The sequence below is a fragment of the Triticum aestivum genome, chromosome 5A (genome assembly GCF_018294505.1).
Source record: "Triticum aestivum cultivar Chinese Spring chromosome 5A, IWGSC CS RefSeq v2.1, whole genome shotgun sequence".
In the NCBI taxonomy this organism is placed as follows: Eukaryota; Viridiplantae; Streptophyta; class Magnoliopsida; order Poales; family Poaceae; genus Triticum; species Triticum aestivum.
In genome coordinates, this window is record NC_057806.1 from 148,486,690 (window position 1) to 148,505,298 (window position 18,609).

Sequence of the window (18,609 nt, forward strand, 5' to 3'; positions counted from 1 at the left end):
GACGAGAACATTGTTGTTGGTGCCTCCTGTCTTTAGGGGTTGTGGCAGTGTCCCGGGGAGTTGAGCTCCGAGGTGTTGTTGTCACAATTTTATCGTTGCAGTTCTGGAATACCCGAGTTTAGTACGCCGACATCGAAAATCTATTTTATGCAGTTGTTGGTGAGATAACCTCGACGCCACCCAGTACTGGGGCGGGAGTTCGGGAGTATTGCCATAACTCGTATAACGGATGCTTTTCGAAGGTTGAGGTAAACGATTTCCGAAGGTTTCTTGGTTATGTGTTGAAGGATGGATACAGCTGGATGTAGGATTTGCTAGTTTTGGGTGAGATATTATGCTTCCCCTGTATCCCCAACACCTGACTGCATAACCGGAATGTTTCGGGAGTTTATAACTGGGAAATCAAGTAGCTCTTAGGATATCTTTCCGATAGATGTATGATATGAAATTGGGGTTCGACGTCTAGTGGTCCGCCTATTCACGGTCGGTTTTACAGTGGTCTCGTTGTGTCTTAAAGAGTCCTTGGTTATGCCGACTCGGGGACGCTTCATATGTCATGTGCACTGCCTTGTACATGATGGTGTTGTACGATCGAGCCCGTGTAGGCCCTACCACGAAAACTTCAGACAAAATCTCTATCATATATTTGTTCCGCCTTATTCTGCAAGCCAGTTCTTTATTTTGTTTTGAGTTGTGGTATTCGAGTTGCTTCGAAGTCAAATGTTGATTCCATACCTGTTCCTAAGCGGTGTTCTCATACTCCGATGTGAATACCAATCCTTCTTGATCATCATGATTGTTTTTGTCAATCCTTTTAACCGGTGTGCTTCTCTTCAAGTGGATCCGATCACTTCAACATTCGCAAGATCAACTCAAGTCTTCTCAACGGTGTTTGTTTCATCCGTTCCAAGTTGTATTTGTTTTTCCCACCCACCCACCCTTCTTCTTCGAGGAATCAGATTTCTTACTCAAGTATCCTTTTATTATTGTGAAGTCTCTCCATTGTTTTTTCCGTCAATGTTCTTACCCGGTGTTTTCCATGAAGATGTTCTACTAGCTCATCTTTCATCATTCTTTTTCTTCTCCGGTAGATGTAATTCAAGCTTTGGTATTGAGCATACTCCTTTTCTTTTTGCCCAATGCCTATTTATGCTAGTGCACCTCTTAATTTTCCCCGCTTGCTATTCTTTTGTTCCGGAGTGCTAAAGATATCTCAGAAGATTCTGTTTCCACTCTTAATCCGTTCAAGCTATTTTGAGGATGTTATCTCATTCAAGCCTTTTAATTCAAACGGTGCAATCTCTCCTTTAATCATTTCAACAGTGTATCTTTTCAGTGGGCCCTAACCCACAGGTCTTTTCCCAGGATCTTACCTGACTCCTCTAATTCTCCCGGAGTTATTCTCAAATCTTCTAAAGTTTGACGTAAGAATGATTTTCATCAGTCAGATGTGTTTCTCCAAGATCTCTCAATTTTCTTTTCATCATTGGCTCAACCTTTCTAATTTTAATTCCGGAGTACCTCAATAAATCATGGCGGTATTTCTCGTCGTCATTCTCAGATTTTGAAGACCGAAGAAGAGTTTCTCTTTAATCTTGCTCCATTCTCTTCAAGATTCGTGATTCTAGTTTGTTGCCATCCTCTCGTAATTGTTTTGATCGTGAAAAATTCTTTTCACCTATCCGAAGCAATTCAAGAGTCTTCTCAGTTTGTTATCCGGAGTCCATCAATTCAGGTTTATTCATTCTCAGCTATTAGTTATCATTCTCCTATCTTACCGGTGCTTCGTTCAAGTAATCTCTAATCAGTTCGTGATCCCTTCGTTCTCTTCTATCTAAATTCTCTCAAGCACCTTCGTTCATTTGCTAATTCTTATCGGTGATTCACCCCTACTTCGATCATTTTCAATTCTTACGGTGGTTCTTTCAAGATCTCTCTTCCTTGTTTATCATATCAATTCATTTGTTGTTCCAATCCTACCGGTGGTTCGTTGAAGACGTTCTCAAGTTTTGATATATCTCTTTTAATCCTTTCTACGAGAATAAGTCGTATGCCAAATCCATTGATTGTCATCAATTTAATTGGTGAAGGATAAGCATAATGTAATTCTTAGTTTTGTTTCATCCAAGTGATTAATTCCTTATTCCGGAGGTTCATCAAATTCTTGATTTTAGTTGTTTCATCTTCTCTTTTCCGGAGTTCCAAGTTTTTTTTCTCTGCCTTATATCGTCGCGAAGCTCCATCTAAATCATCGCAAGGCTTCACCTTATATTCTCAACTTCTCTTTCTTTTGTCATCCTTTCGTTTACCGAAGTACTTCATGGAGGTTCTACATGATGGTTCATCCAGGATTTAATTCCTTCTCCAACTTTTCCATCGAGATTCTTTTCTAAGAAGCTCAAGCTTTCTTCATATTGTAATCCGGAGTGCAATTCTTTCTTCTGTATCATTGGAGATGGTATTGTGTCATTCTTGATAATCTGAGTTCATGTTTCATGATTTGAATGTTGTTAAGAATGAGATATTATAAATCCATCAACCACTTCGTTGGAATTATCTTGGGTTATATTTCACCTAAAACTTTCCCTAAGGATTGTTGCTATCTATGGTGCTTATAAATGATCCATGTTCTTCTTCTATCCTCCTGGTGAAATAGTTTCTCGTCTCCTTGTTTTTATCAATCAAATCTCTTCCGTGAGTGGCAGGTTGTCACCTCATAATTTTGGGATGTTTTCCATAAGACCATATCAAGCTTATTCTTTTCATTGTTGGTTTTCCAACAACTCCGTTCTAGTTGTTGTTGTAAGTGTACTCCCTCGAGATCGTGCTTCCCTTCGTTCACTCCATTCCATTCTTACTTTTGTTCCAGAGCCATTGTGATGTTGCTCTCTTCAACCCATCTTCTGGTCTTGTCAAGATCATGTTTGACTCGTGCTTATCCTTTCAACCGGAGTGTTGTGTCCCTTTGCTCAAGCTCTTTCATTTTATCAAGTTTTTTCATCTCTTTTAAACCGGAGTGCTGTCCGAGATATTTCTTACCCCTTGTTCCATTCATTCAATAGTTCCGGATGCAGTATGTTGTTGATCTCATCAAGCATCCTATCATCTTGCCAAGTTCTTGTTAATTCCTTCCATTTGCAGTCAGAGTGCTGTCCAAATTATATCATTCTTAATCCTTCTCTATCTTGTTTTAATCGGAGTGGTTTCAATATATATCTTGCCTTTCAACCTCAAGGTTTTGCGCAATGTTCTTTGTTCCTCTCTTCTAACGGAGTGTTTTCAACTTCGTTCATCTCATTTGTATTCTTTGCTCGAAATTGTTCAACCTCGCAAGGTTCTTTGGTTTCACTCATTGGTAAAAGAAGCAACTTAGTTTTACCTCTTCTCGTTCTCGTCCGTTTTCCCCTCCAGCGCCATTCTAGATCTCGGGACGAGATCCTCTCGTAGTGGCGGAGTGTTGTAGCGCCCCGAGACCGATGTGCCAGGTGCCTTCCAGTTATTCGCTGTTGTTGCCTTGTCATTTGCTTGCGTGTTGCATCTCATCATGTCATCATGTGCATTGCATCATCATGTTTTCAAAACCTGCATCCGTCCGGGTTCCCCTAGTTCCCTCCGTTGCCCGTTCTGAGCCCAGACACGCTTGCACGCGCCCACGGCATGTCCGAAATATTATTTTATAAGTGGCCAGAAAATGTTCTCGGATTGGGTTGAAAGTTGGCATGCGGTCTTATTATAGTGTAGATAGACCGCCTGTCAAATTTCATCGCATTCGGAGTTCGTTTGATGCCCCAACGATTAACTATAGCGGCAGTATAGCCGGTCTAACGTCAGATGTTTTCGGTCTCCGGAAACAGTCGCTGGGCCTCTCTCTCTTCTTTTCTCTCAGCTCGAGACCATCTACACAGTCCACTCACTGCTAGCCCCCAACCTATCCTCTCTCGTCAGCCTGCGGCCCACCTCTCGCGCGCGTCCAAAAATTGTCCCGGACCCGACCCGAGCACTCGTCACCGTCGTGTCCGGATCATCCCCAAACATCTACAAAATGTCTCCGTTTTGTTTATTGGGCTTCCTAACCTAGTTTTTCTTGAACCGCCCGATTTTGATCGGAGGGTCCAAATCTACCCTAAACTCCCCTCTTTCCATATATATATAGTCCACTCCTAGACTATTTTGGAAAAACCCTAAAATCTAGGGGAGTTGTCCCATCCATCCCCTCACCCGCCGCCGCCACTTTTCTCTCCATTCCCATCCAATCAGTGGCTTCGTCCCCGATCCAAAATCCTCATCATTTTCGCCACCCAACCAACCACCGCACCACCGCCCGCTCCTCCCGTCGCTCGAACCCTCCAGCTGAGCGCCTCCTCCTCACCTCGTCTCCCTCACGCCGGCCACCGGCAGCAGCTTCAGGCCGTCCCCGTCGCCAAGTCCCTCACGCCGGCCTCCCTGCTTCTGCGGTTCCTCTGCATCGGCAACCAAGCGCCCGAGGCCACGCACTCCTCCCCTCGAGCAACTCCAGCACCACCCTGCTCCAGCCCGTCACCACGTCCTCGCCAACGATCGAACCAGCTAGCAAGATGAGCCCCATCGCACCTCCCCTATCCTTCCTTCCCTCCTGCCTCGTTTCTCTCCTTCCCTGATCTCTCTTTTCTTGAAGCAGCGCCGCCATGGAAGCCTCGCAGAAGCTCCGCGCGGGTCGTCTCCTCGCCAAGTCCCACCACGGCCTCCCTCCAGATCCGGCCGGCCTCCGCTGCCCTTGCCCGTTCACGGCCGGATCTCGCCGGCAGAGCCCCGTCCCCACCGCTGGCGCCCTCCTATTCGCTGGCCGTCGTCCCCCGCTTCGCCAGCTCGCCTTTGTGGAACGCACACAGCGTCAAGTCCCTGCGCCCATTGACCCGGCCTGGTTGGCCTCGTCCCTGTCCGGCTCCAGCAAGGCCCAGCTCCCTTGGCCCATGGTGAGGCGCCCCCAGCAGCGCCTCATTTTTTTTTCTTCTCTTCTACTCAATTGGCCCAACTTGCACCAGATTTGGCCCATAGATGTTTTTTTAGTTCTGTGAATTTACTAATTTTTCCTTCACATGGATAATTACGGAATATGCCATCATTTTAAAACGCTCACACCTAAATAACCGTGCATCGGTTTTAAACTAACTCAATATGAAACTTGCTTAGATTTTCATCTAGTTTAATAATATGAAACTTTCAACCATGTTAAAATGTTTAAATTTGTTGTTTGCATTAATTTGCCTAAATGTCATGCTAAATGGTTTATTTCATAACTAATTAACTGTAGCTCCAAATTAAATAAATTATATATGTAAATGGGGTAGGAAAATGCCTAGTTTAACATGGTTCACTTTCTTTGCATGTTTAACAACTCTAAAATATGGCTTAGGGTAGAACAGTACCAAATCTATAATATGCTCATGGGGTTTTACCGGAATGGTTGTTCATTGCTTCCGGCCTCATTTAAACTTGACTAGATAGGTAGTTTTACTTAGCTTCACCCTTTTGTCACGTTCACAACATTTAATCTTGTTGGGTACATAAACAAGATCGATCTAAATAACTTGAATGTGGTGTTTCGTCAATATGCAACTCGTTGCATATTGAGCTCCATTTAATTTCTAGGATTTCTTGTGCACTTTGCCATGCCATGCCTCATTAAACCGGACATGCATCGTACTTGTTGTGCATCATGCTATGATTTTGTGGTGGTTGTTTACTATGTTGTGTGCTTCTTTCCGGGATTGCTTCTTCGGGTTGGTTCCGGTAACGTCGCGTTTGCGAGGACCCGTTCGTCTATGTCCGTTTGTCTTCTTCATGGACTCGTTCTTCTTCCTTGCGGGATCTCAGGCAAGATGATCATACCCACGAAATCACTTCTATCTTTGCTTGCTAGTTGCTCGCTCTTTTGCTATGCCTATGCTGCGATACCTACCACTTGCTTATCATGCCCCCCATATTGTTGAACCAAGCCTCTAACCCACCTTGTCCTAGCAAAGCGTTGTTTGGCTATGTTACCGCTTTGCTCAGCCCCTCTTATAGCGTTGTCAGTTGCAGGTGAAGATGAAGTTTGTTCCTTGTTGGAACATGTTTAATTGTTGGGATATCACAATATATCTTATTTAATTAATGCATCTATATACTTGGTAAAGGGTGGAAGGCTCGGCCTTATGCCTGGTGTTTTGTTCCACTCTTGCCACCCTAGTTTCCGTCATATCGGTGTTATGTTCCCGGATTTTGCGTTCCTTACGCGGTTGGGTGATAATGGGAACCTCTTGACAGTTCACCTTGAATAAAACTCCTCCAGCAATGCCCAACCTTGGTTTTACCATTTCCACTAACAACCTACCACCTTCCCTTGGGTTCTGCAGACTCAAGGGTCATCTTTATTCTAACCCCCCCCCCCGGGCCAGTGCTCCTTTGAGTGTTGGTCCGACCGAGTAGACTGCGGGGCCACCTCAGGGCAACTTGGGGTTTGGTTTTACTCGTAGGATGTCTCATCTGAGTGTGCCCTGAGAACGAGATATGTGTAGCTCCTATCGGGATTTGTCGGCACATTCGGGCGGTGTTGCTGGATTTGTTTTACCCTGTCGAAATGTCTTGTAACCGGGATTCCGAGTCTGATCGAGTCTTCCCGCTAGAAGGAATATCCTTCGTTGACCGTGAGAGCTTGTTATGGGCTAAGTTGGGACACCCCTGCAGGGATTTGAACTTTCGAAAGCCGTGCCTGCGGTTATGGGCAGATGGGAATTTGTTAATGTCCGGTTGTAGAAAACCTGAAGCTGACCTTAATTAAAATACATCAACCGCGTGTGTTACCGTGATGGTCTCTTCTCGGCAGGGTCCGGGAAGTGAACACGGTGTTGGAGTTATGCTTGACGTAGGTTGTTCTAGGATCACTTCTTTATCATAGTTTCTCAATCGTGCTTTGCCTTCTCTTCTCGCTCTCATCTGCATATGTTAGCCACCATATATGCTAGTCGCTTGCTGCAGCTCCACCTCATACCTTTACCTTACCCATAAGCTTAAATAGTCTTGATCGCGAGGGTGTGAGATTGCTGAGTCCTCGTGACTCATAGATACTTCCAAAACCAGCTTGCAGGTGCCGATGAGTCCATGTAGATGACGCAACCAAGCTCAGGAGGAGCTCGATGAAGATCTTCTCCTTTGTGTTCTTTCGTTCTAGTTGATCAGTAGTGGAGCCCAGCTGGGGTCGATCGGGGACCTTGTCGCATTTGGGGTTCTTCTTTTATTTTGGTTCCGTAGTCGGACCTTGATTGTATTTGGTTGATGTAATGTTTTATTCATGTAATTGTGTGAAGTGGCGATTGTAAGCCAACTATGTATCTTTTCCCTTATGTATTACATGGGTTGTGTGAAGATTACCTCACTTGCGACATTGCTTTCAATGCGGTTATGCCTCTAAGTCGTGCTTCGACACATGGGAGATATAGCCGCATCGAGGGCGTTACAGCCCGAACCTAGGTAAACATTGTGTCCCTCGTCTCCTGTTACCATCGATCCTAGATGCACAATTCGGAACCCCCTACCCGAGATCCGTCGATTTTGACACCGACACCAGGTTCCGTGAAATGGCTTGAGGCCATGAAATCTTAGATAGGATCCATGTATGAGAACAAAGTGTGGACTTTGGTGGACTTGCTTGATGATCGGCAAGCCATTGAGAGTAAATGGATCTTCAAGAGGAAGACGGACACTGATGGTAGTGTTACTATCTACAAAGCTCGACTTGTCACAAAAGGTTTTGGACAAGTTCAAGGTGTTGACTACGATGATATTTTCTCACTCATAGTGGTGCTCAAGTCTGCCCGAATCATGTTAGCAACTGCCACATTTTATGAAATCTGGCAAACAGAAGTCAAAACTGCATTCCCTAATGGATTTCTTAAAAAAGAGTTGCATATGATGCAACTAGAAGGTTTTGTCGATCCTAAAGGTGCCAACAAAGTATGCAAACTCCAACGATCCATCTATGGACTGGTGCAAGCATCTCAGGGTTGGAATATACGCTTTGATAAGGTGATCAAAGCATATGGTTTTATACAGCCTTATGGTGAAGCATGTATTTACAAGAAAGTAAGTGGGAGCTCAGTAGCATTTCTGATATTATATGTGGATGACATATTGTTGATTGGAAATGATATTGAATTTCTGGATAGCATAAAAGGATACTTGAATAAGAATTTTTCAATGGAAGACCTCGGTGAATCTACTTATATATCGGGCATCAAGATCTATAGGGATAGATCGAGACGCTTAATAAGACTTTCACAAAGCACATACCTTGACAAGATGCTGTGTACCAGACCTATTGTATACCTTGCCATGAGTTTGGCAAGGGAGTAGACTAAGGAAATATTCCTCGGTTATGGAAGTGATAAATAGTTCGTCATAAAGAGTTACGTCCATGCAAGCTTTGACCCCAATCTGGATGACTCTGAGTCTCGATCTGGATACATATTGAAAGTGGGAGCATTTTAGCTAGAGTAGCTCTGTGCAGGGCATTGTAGACATAGAATTTTGCAAAATACATACGGATCTGAATATGGCAGACCCGTAGACTAAACCTCTCTCACAAGCAAAACATGATCACACCTTAGTACTCTTTGGGTATTAATCACATGGCGATGTGAACTAGATTACTAACTCTAGTAAACCCTTTGGGTGTTGGTCATATGGCGATGTGAACTATGGGTGCTAATCACATGATGATGTGAACTATTGGTGTTAAATCACATGGCGATGTGAACTACATTTTTGACTCTAGTGCAAGGGGGAGACTAGAGGAAACATGCCCTAGAGGCAACAATAAAGTTGTTATTTTATATTTCCTTATATCATGAAAATGTTTATTATTCATGCTAGTATTGTATTAACCGGAAACTTGATACATGTGTGGATACATAGACAAAACACAGTGTCCCTAGTAAGCCTCTACTAGACTAGCTCATTAATCAAAGATGGTTAAGTTTCCTAACCATAGACATGTGTTGTCATTTGATGAATGGGATCACATCATTAGGAAAATGATGTGATGGACATGACCCATCCATTAGCTTAGCATATTGATTGTTCAGTTTTATTAATATTGCTTTCTTCATGACTTATACATATTCCTTCGACTATGAGATTATGCAACTCCCGGATACCGGAGGAATACCTTGTGTGCTATCAAACGACACAACATAACTGGGTGATTATAAAGATGCTCTACAGGTATCCCCGAAGGTGTTTGTTGGGTTGGCATAGATCGAGATTAGGATTTGTCACTCGAGTATGGGAGAGGTATCTCTGGGTACTCTCGGTAATGCACAACATGATAAGCCTTGCAAGCAATGTGACTAATGAGTTAGTTGTGGGATGATGCATTACGGAACGAGTAAAGAGACTTGCTGGTAACGAGATTTAACTAGGTATGAAGATACCGAAGATCGAATCTTGGGCAAGTAACATACTAATGACAAAGGGAATGGCGTATGTTGTCATTGCGATTTGACAGATAAATATCTTCATAAAATATGTGAGAACCAATATGACCATCCAGGTTCCGCTATTAGTTATTGATCGGAGAGGTGTCTCGGTCATGTCTACATAGTTCTCGAACCCATAGGGTCGGCACCCTTAACGTTCGATGACGATTTGTATTATGAGTTATGTGTTTTGGTGACCGAAGATTGTTCAGAGTCCCGAAAGAGATCACAAATGTGATGATGAGTCTCGAAATGGTCGAGAGGTAAAGATTGATATAATGGACGATAGTATTCGGTCACCGGAAGTGTTTCAGAATGTATCGGGTACATATCGGAGTACCCGGGGTTTACCGGAACCCCCCAGGGGAAGATATGGGCCATAGGAGGAAGGTAGGCTAGCCCACAATGGGTAGCGCGCGCCCCCCAAGGGAGAAGTCCGAATTGGAGTAGGGGAGGGGGCGCGGACCCCCTGAGGGATTCCTGGACTAAGGGGTCCTCGGGTGTCAGGTCTGTTGGACATGGGCCGGGCTGATGGGCTATGAAGATACAAGACCGAAGATTCTCTCACCCGTGTCCGGATGGGACTCTCCTTGGTGTGGATGGTAAGCTTGGCGTTCGGATATGAAGATTCCTTTCTCTGTAAATGAATTTGTACAACCCTAGTCTCCTCCGGTGTCTATATAAACCGGAGGGTTTAGTCCGTAGAGGCAATCATAATCATATAGGCTTGACTTCTAGGGTTTTAGCCATTACGATCTCGTGGTAGATCAACTCTTGTAACCCCCATACTCATCAATATTAATCAAGCAGGACATAGGGTATTACCTCCATCAAGAGGGCCCGAACCTGGGTAAAACTTTGTGTCCCTTCTCTCCTGTTACCATCAACCTCAGATGCACAGTTCAGGACCCCCTACCCGAGATCCGCCGGTTTTGACACCGACATTGGTGCTTTCATTGAGAGTTCCACTGTGTCGCCGCCAAAAGGTTCGCTGGCTCCATCCATCATCTGCAAAGATACTGCCCTAGGGTTTTCCCCGACCAGATCTTCATATTTGGCGGCTTCGCACCGCGGGCCAACTTCCTTGGCCATCTGGAGCAGATCGACAGCTATGCCCCAGGTCACCAAATTAGTTTTGGAAACCTCAATTATGTTGCTAATATCCAAGGAGACTTGATCTTCCAAGGATTCATGACCCCAACCTCCGCTCTGGCCTTAGAGCAGGAGCGCCTCGCCAGTACCGAGGACGGGATTTCTAAACCCGCCAGACTATCTGTGGCCACTAGGCCCAGTACGGGAGAGCCGGAGGAAGCAGCGTCATCGGCATCCATCACCAAGCCGAACTCTTCCCCGAACGCCGGCTCCGAACTCTCAGAGTCATCATCGTGTGAGCCTGGCCAAGGAATTCCCTTCCCGCCATACTCCACTTATTCTTTTCTCCCTCAACAAACCTCGCCTTTAAGAGAGGCTCTGGACTTGATGCGATCCCTCATGATTATGGAGGAGAAACGTTTGAACTACGCCCAGCCCAGAGTAGGGACTGAGAGCGGGGAATTTTATGTCCTATCCACCACCCACTTCATTGCCACAGTAGAGGACTTAACTGACATGCTCGATTATGGCTTCGAAGACATCGACGGTATGGACGACGATGCCGGAGAGGAGCAAGCCGAAAACCCGCCATTTACCGAACGCATGACAACTAGCTCTTCGTATGACATGTACATGGTGGATGCACCCAAGAAGGGTGACAGTGATAAAGAGAAAAATCCAGTAGAGGATAAACCTCCCGAGATACAACAAGAGTGTCGACGACGCCGCTCTAAATCACGTCGCAGCAATACCGGCACGAGGGACAACAACACCCCGGATGATGCCAAAGACCAAGAAAACCCCGTCGAGCAAAACTCTGAACAAGACAATCGGGAGGATGGGCGAGTTAGCCCTGATGAACAGGCTGCAAATGAAGACTCAGAGGACAGTAATTATCTTCCACCCTTCGAGGATGAGGTGAGCCTCGGCGACGAAGATTTTATCATGCCCGAGGAACCTCTCGAGCAGGAGCGCTTTAAGCTACGGCAAATAGCCACTGCAAGGAGCCTAAAAAAGAAGCAGCAGCAACTTCAAGCTGATGAAGATCTGCTCAACGATAGATGGACTAATATCCTGGCAGCAGAAGAATACGGCCTCGAGTGCCCAACCAAAAGTTACCCGAAGCGTAAACTGCTACCTTAATTCGATGATGAGGCACTTGAGCCCGTACCATCAGCACGTAATGCGGCTGAATGACCACCACGTGGCCGAGACAAAACGGAAACTCAAGCCGAACACCAGCCCATCCTACCTCGCCATAAAGGCAGAGATAGAACAGCTCAGGGATACACGTATGACCTGTGGCAGGACCTGAAGAATAAAGAAGGTCCGTCGAGATCGATCTACGGATCGTGGGGGAATGCCACAACGCACGACGACGGCTATCAAGTTGAACATGGCAAGCACAATCACGTCCGAGCCGAAAGGCGCAGACGGACTCCATCCGAACTATGTCACGATCTGGCCTGATATAGAGGCGCCGCACACCCCCTCTGCTATCAGTGGGGGTCCCCAGACTTGCCTACCTGCGGCCCATAGTGTAGCTCCATCAGCGATGGCTCGCAGGCGCCGCCCTCAGACCGTCGCGCCAAGCCATTCTTTCGCCAGATCGGCGCCGCCTCCACGTGGCAGGGGGCTCCCCCGGGTTGGGCGGCGCCCAAGGCCGACCTGACCTTCGACTCGAGGGATCACCCAGTCACCGCTGTCGGTTCGAGCATGCTCCCGATGCTTTGCACGCCCACCATTTGTAGCATAGCCGTTAGCAAGACCGTCATCGACGGCCGTGCCTGCCTCAACATGCTCTCTATGGAGGCTTTTAGCCTCCTTCACGTACCGCTTGAGCGGCTCCGCCCCAGCAAGCCCTTCTCCGGAGTCGGCGGCGGCTCCTCCAACCCCATGGGGAAGATCCGTCTCCCCGTGACTTTCAGCACATGCGACAACTACTGCACCGAGCTAATCGACTTCGACATCGCCCGCATCGGCTTACCGTACAACGCCATCCTCGGGTACCCGGCGCTGGCCCAATTCATGGTGGCTACTCATCCTGCCTACAACCTCATGAAGATGCCAGGGAGCAAGGGCATCCTCATCATGGCCGGAGACACCAAGGAAGCCTTGGCGGCCCTCAAACTCACCTTCAGGGCCACGGCGGCAGCTTGTCTGGCCGGCAAGGCCATGCCCAGGGCCAAGGGGGCTGCGCCGACCAAGAAGAAGCAGCTATTCACTCAAGCTCAAGCCAAGACGAAGCAGATACCAGTCGACGAGGACGGGGCCTCTAGCACCACCTTTACTATAGGCGCCGACCTCGTCCCAGATCAAGAAAGGGAGTTGGTGGACTTCTTGCGGGCGAACAAGGAAGTATTTGCCTGGGAGCCCAAGCAGCTGGTTGGGGTCCTGAGAGGAGTGATTGAGCATCATCTGAGGGTATGCACCAACGTGCGCCCTGTGAAGTAGAGGGCGAGGCGAAAGTCCATGGAGAAGCAGTCTCTCATCATTCAGGAAACTCGCAAGCTGGAGGCAGTAGGTGTCATCCGCGAAGTCTGGTACCCAGAGTGGCTGGCGAACCCAGTCGTCGTGCTGAAGAAAGGAGGAAAGGAGCGCATGTGTCTCAACTTCACCAACCTCAACAAGGCTTGCCCTCAAGACCCATTCCCACAGCTGCACATCGACCAAATTGTCGACTCCACCGCCGAGTGTGATCTGACGTGTTTCCTGGATGCGTTCTCAGGCTACCGCCAGATCAAGATGGCGGTGGAAGATGTGGAGAAATTGGCTTTATTGACCCCATGCGGGGTATACTGCTACACTTGCATGCCACTCGGACTGCGCAATGCAAGAGCGACCTTCCAGCGACTGATGCACATCGCCTTGGGGCGGCAGCTCGGGAGAAATGCTAAGGCCTACGTTGAAGACATTGGGGTGAAGTATCGGGAGGCGAGAACTTTGATTCAGGACTTGGAGGAGACCTTCGCGAGCCAGTGCCAGGTGGACTTGCGGCTCAACCTGGAGAAATGCGTGTTTGGTGTCCCTTCCAGCAAGCTGCTGGGCTTCCTCGTGTCCCACAGGGGGATCGAGGCCAACCCAAAGAAGGTCAAGGCAATCGAAGACATGAGCCAACCGCAAAACCTCAAGGAGATGCGGAAGCTTGTAGGTTGCATGACTTCGCTGGGGCGCTTCATCTCCAAGTTGGGGAGCACGCCTTGCCGTTCTTCAAGCTGATGAAGAAGAAGAAGGGTCCATTCGAGTGGACCCCCGAGGCTGACCTGGCATTTCAAGACCACAAGAGATACTTGACCAGCCCACCGGTGATGGTGGCGCCTCGTCCACTCGAGCCCTTGGTACTCTACCTGTCTGCCACACCCCACTCCGCCAGCGCGGCGCTGGTGTCCCTTAGAGAGGAGGCCCAGGTCAAGGGCCCGCCAAATGGAGCCGCCAAGCCGGATGAGACAGCACAACACCAAGGCGATGCTCCTGAGACAGTGGCTGCCCCGGCTAGTCATCAAGCCCCAGAAGCTGGGGACCCACAGGAAACACCTTAGCCCCCAAGAGCCAAAAACTCTGTTAGCTCTCGCGGCCTTGTCGAGCACCCTGTGTACTTCGTCAGCACAGTGCTACGAGATGCGAGCGCATGATACCCCATGCCTCAGAAGCTCTTGCTAGCGCTCCTGGTGGCCTCGCGTAAGTTGCACCACTACTTCCCGGGACACCCCATCAAGGTCGTCTCAGCTTACCCATTGGAGAGAGTGCTCAGGAGCCCCAATGCTGCGGGAAGGGTCGACGAATGGAAAATCGAGCTGCAATCGTTTGACCTAGAGTTCAGCGAAACCAGGGTCATCAAAGGGGCTGCACTTTTTGACTTTGTACTTCGATGGCGCGTTCGCACGCCAGGGCACGGGGCTGGAGCCATGCTCATCTCGCCCACTCAGGACAAACTTTACTACGCCGTGTAGCTCTGCTTCCAGTGGGGCGAGAAGGTCTCCAACAACATCGCAGAGTACGAGGGTCTCATCAGCGGCCTCAACGCTGTGGTGGCTCTGGGGGTGAAACGCCTCACCATCAAGGGAGACTCGCAGCTGCTCGTGAACTTCTCCAACAAGGTGTACAAGCCAAAGGATGAGCTCATGGAGGCATACCTCACGGAGGTACGCAAAATGGAGAAGCAGTTCTTGGACCTGGAGCTGCAACACGTGCCCCGTGGAACCAACAAAGAGGCTGACGACATCGCCAAAAGAGCATCCAAGCGGCTACCCCAGGAACCTGGCGTCTTTGAGGAGCAGCTCTTCAAGCCTTCAGCAGCACCTCCGCCTGTGGAGCCGGTGCCACCTCATGAGGAACTCCCCCAGCCACCAGCATCGGGAGCCCCCGCCTGCGGCCCGACCTCAGGAGCGTGCCTCCTCTTAGCGCTCGAGCCTCGGGAGGGGTGCTGGATCGAGGAGTTCAGGGCGTACCTGACGCAAGGCACGCTACTAGAGAAGGAAGAAGACACGGAGCATGTGGCCCGATAGGCTACGGCGTACTGCATTCAGGACAGTGAGCTATACAGGAAGCGGCCAAATGATGTTTCTCTACGATGCATTTCTAGGGAACAGGGGAATGAGCCGTTGGCTGACATACATGGCGGAGACTGCGGGAACCACTCGTCGTCGCGCACCCTAGTCAGCAAGGCTTTCTGCAGCGGGTTCTACTGGCCCACGACACTCAACGAGGCGGCTGAGCTGGTGAAATCCTGCGAGGCCAGCCAATTCCACGCCAAGCAGATCCACCAGCCGGCTCAGGACCTCCAGACTATCCCGCTCTCATGGTTGTTCACGGTCTGGGGTCTGGATATCCTGGGCCCATTCCCTCGAGCGCCTGGAGGATACCGCTACCTCTATGTTGCCATCGACCAATTCACCAAGTGGGCGGAAGTGGAAGCCGTCCGCACCATCCCAGCCGGTTCAACACTCAAGTTTGTCAAGGGCCTCGTAAGCCGATTTGGGTCCCTAATGGTATCATCACTGACAACGGCTCACAGTTCACTAGCAATCTCTTCAAAACATATTGTGCTAACCTTGGAATGCAGATTTGCTACACCTCCGTGGCGCACCCCAGGAGCAACGGGCAGGCCGAACGCGCCAACGCGGAAGTCCTGAGGGGTCTCAAGACTAGGACCTTCAAGAAGAAGCTCGAGGCCTGCGGCAGGGGCTGGCACGACAAGCTCCAGTCCGTGTTGGTGGTCCATCCGCACCACCGCCACCAGGCCGACAGGCGACACCCCGTTCTTCCTCGTCTACGGAGCACAAGCGGTTCTCCCACACGAGCTCAGGCATCGCTCTGCGCAGGTCCTTGCGTTTGATGAAACGCAGCAGGACGCCATGTAGGTGATGGACCCCGTGCTGGGGGAGGAACGCCGCCGTGAAGTCTCGCTCTGAGCTGCGAGCTACCAGCAGGTGCTGCGGCGGTACCACTGCCGCAGCGTCTGCTCCAGGACGCTCGAGGTGGGTGATCTTGTCCTGAGGTGGGTTTGTAGGATCGAAAGTATGTCTAGAGGGGGGTGATTAGACTACTTGACCAAATAAAAACTTAACCTTTTCCCAATTTTAGTTCTTGGCAGATTTTAGCTAATTTAGGACAAGTCAAGCAATCATCACATAATTCAAGCAAGCATGCAAAGAGTATATAGGCAGCGGAAAGTAAAGCATGCAACTTGCAAGAATGTAAAGGGAAGGGTTTGGAGAATTCAAACACAATTGGATACACGGATGTTTTTCCCGTGGTTCGGATAGGTGGTGCTATCCTACATCCACATTGATGGAGACTTCAACCCACGAAGGGTAATGGTTGCGCGAGTCCACACAGGGCTCCACCCAAGGGTAACGGTTGCGCGAGTCCACACAGGGCTCCACCCACGAAGGGTCCACGAAGAAGCAACCACCCACAAAGGGTCCACAAAGAAGCAACCTTGTCTATCCCACCATGGCCATCGCCCACACAGGACTTGCCTCACTAGTGGTAGATCTTCACGAAGTAGGCGATCTCCTTGCCCTTACAAACTCCTTGGTTCAACTCCACAATCTTGTCGGAGGCTCCCAAGTGACACCTAGCCAATCTAGGAGACACCACTCTCCAAGAAGTAACAAATGGTGTGTAGGTAATGAACTCCTTGCTCTTGTGCTTCAAATGATAGTCTCCCCAACACTCAACTCTCTCTCATAGGATTTGGATTTGGTGGAAAGAAGATTTGAGTGGAAAGCAACTTGGGAAGGCTAGAGATCAAGATTCATATGGTAGGAATGGAATGTCTTGGTCTCAACACATGAGTAGGTGGTTCTCTCTCAGAACATATGAGTTGGAATGATGTGTGTGTTCTGATGGCTCTCTCACTGAATGAAGAGGAGGTGGAGGGGTATATATAGCCTCCACACAAAATCCAACCGTTACACAGTTTTCCAATCTCGGTGGGACCGAATCAATAAACTCGGTCGGACCGAAATAGTAAACCTAGTGACCGTTAGGATTTCGGTGGGACTGGCATGCAACTCGGTAGGACCGATTCGGTTAGGGTTTGGGCATAACGTAATCTCGGTGAGACCGATTACACAAACTCGGTGCGACCGAATTTGGTAATTAGCTAACCAGAGAGTTGGTCAGGCAAACTCGGTGGGACCGATTTGCTCTTTCGGTGAGACCGAGTGGAACTCGGTGAGACCGAAAAGTTACAAAGGGGAAACACTGAGTTTACATTGCAATCTCGGTGGGACCGATTCGCTCTTTCGGTGAGACCGAAAAGTTACGAAAGGGAAACAGAGAGTTTGCAACCCCATCTCGGTGAGACCGAGATCCTTATCGGTAGACCGAATTGCTAGGGTTTGGCAGTGGCTAATGACAAGTGAAACTCGGTGGCGCCGGATAGGAAGAATCGGTAGGACCGAGTTTGGCTTAGGGTTTAGGTCAAATGTGGATATGGGAAAGTAGTTGAGGGTTTTGGAGCATATCACTAAGCACATGAAGCAAGAGGCTCATTAAGCAACACCTCATCCCTCCTTGATAGTATTGGCTTTTCCTAAAGACTCAATGTGATCTTGGATCACTAAAATATAAAATGAAGAGTCTTGAGCTTTTGAGCTTGAGCCAATCCTTTGTCCTTAGCATTTTGAGGGTTCCACTTTCACATCCATGCCATGCCAATCATTGAGCTTTCCTGAAATAATCATCTTGGAATAGCATTAGCTCAATGAGCTATATGTTGTTATGAATTACCAAAACCACCTAGGGATAGTTGCACTTTCAATCTCCCCCTTTTTGGTAATTGATGACAACATATAGATCAAAGCTTCGACAAATGATAATAAGCATGAAATATATCGTCGCTTTGAGAAGTATGTGATAAGTAAGAGCTCCCCCTAAATTTGTGCATATTTAAAATTTGCTTTGGACTGCAAATGCACAAGGAGTTAGAGTCATGGGTTACTCTTCCATGTCACATACATCTTGGTGGAGCGCTTAAAATGATAAGAATGAAATACATGCACTCATCACCAAGAATAGTGAATGATCACATAAGATAGATAGGATAATAGCATTAAGCAAACATTAAGTGTAGCTTATGATCAAACACATGATCATCAATGTCTCACAAGCATAGTATCTCAAGCACTCAAAAGCAAACAAGTTTGAAAAACCACCAAATAAAGCAAGAGAGAAAAGCAACACTCTCTCTCTCGAAGCCTATGATCTATACATCTTCTCCCCCTTTGGCAACAAGTTACCAAAAAGTTCCTAGAAAATGCATAGCACTAGATCGACGCTCAGGCTTGATCTTCAGGTGGTGGTGGAGTCCGGATCACTCCAAGGACGAAGGCTTCGGTAGATGCTGAAGTAGACGCTGGAGTTGGAGCTGAAGTAGATGCTGGAGCTGGTGGAACTGAGGCTGTGGCTGGTGCTGAGGTGGTGGCTCTTGTGTCAGCAACTGGCACGGCAGATGACCTTGGACCTCTTGGCACTCTGGCAAAGGCATGAGTGGTAGTCCTGCCTCTCCTCTCCT